Raw genomic sequence first — 1604 nt, forward strand, 5'->3', positions numbered from 1 at the left:
TAAAAGTCTGAATATTTACAAGAACAAAATATTGTATGTGGGATATTTTCATGGAAAAAGTCACCACCTGGTCTATAGTGATCAACAGAACACAATCAGTCACATTTAGGGAGGGATTCATTTGACTTATTAAAAACTGAGAAAAGAAAAAAGGGACAAAAAATAATTACATAAATAAATCCTATGAGAATAAAGTTAGATTTTTCAGCAATTAAAAGCCTTACAATAATGAGAAATAAGTTAAAAACATTTGAAAAACCAGGTAGATATTTTCAAGAAAAAAGTTGGCGTCTTCTGAGAATTTTCAAGACAAAAAGTTATATACTGTATTGTCACAAAAACCTCAGATAAAAAAAATTAATAAAACGAGAATAAACGCAACTCAATTTGATTTCTACCGCACATTAACAACAACCGCAGCTATAACAAAGTGCTTCCCAGAAACATAAATGACAATAATTAAAACAATAATAATAACACAATAACAAATAACTAAATAAAATATTCCTTTCCAAATTAAAATATCCAAGCGCTCCCTTTACATTTACATACAGGGAATACAGAATTGTATTCACATTGTGTGTAGAAGTTAGTAGATGAGACAGGAGTATATAAATATATAACTAGAATATAAAAATAAAATAATAAAAGTACTATATACATATTTTTAGTTGGAATTTAAAAACTTTTTTGACACAAATTGTATTTTAAATTTTGTAATAATTCTATATCTGTTTTTACATTAAAACAAACAAAAAATATTCTCAAATAAGATGACTTTTCCAGAAAAAGAATAAAAGATGTATCTTGGAGAAATACAATTTTATTCTGGTAATGTGGTTTCAAATAATAATCCATATACATCCACATAATGCAGTCACTTTTAAATGGAGGGATTTAGGTTATTTATTAAAAGATGTGAAAAAACAAGATTGATAGTTGTAACGTTGTCCCGTAAGCGTAACAGCAGGCGATCCTCAACCCTAACCCTCATTTAACGAGGTGGCCATAAATGTAAAGTCATATTTTTTTGAAAAAAAATCTTATGTGAATAAACTAAATTGTATTTTAGAAAATTAAGTCATAACATTGCAAGAATTTAATATTTTTTGGACAAACCAGTTAAAAAATTTCAAGAAAATAGTTGGTGTCTTCAGAGAATGTTTTTGTGTGTGTGTGTGTGTGTGTGTGTTTTTAAGAGACATGCGCTTGTAAAATAAACTGATTACAAAAACCAAATCAGAATCAAGTATTTTCTCTTAACGTTACAACTTCTTGTGGACAAAAAAAATATTAGAAATTTTGTAATACTAGTTTTTTTAAACAAAAAAATAAAACTTAATTCTCATCATATTATGACATTTCAATCCATAAAAAAATATGATTTATCTTTGGAAAATCCGATTTCATTCTTATAGTGCGATTTACAATACAGTAATCCATATCCATCCACATTTTCTATTAACCGTTACAGAGGGTATTCAGGTGACTTATTGAAAACTGGGAAACCACAAACCCGATCAGTTGTTCCGCGAGCGAAACAGCAGGCCATTCTTCATTTACCGAGGAGGCCTTGAAGGTGTCACGTGCGTTCAGGTCAATAC

Source organism: Phycodurus eques, chromosome 1 (genome assembly GCF_024500275.1).
Source record: "Phycodurus eques isolate BA_2022a chromosome 1, UOR_Pequ_1.1, whole genome shotgun sequence".
Taxonomy (NCBI): Eukaryota; Metazoa; Chordata; class Actinopteri; order Syngnathiformes; family Syngnathidae; genus Phycodurus; species Phycodurus eques.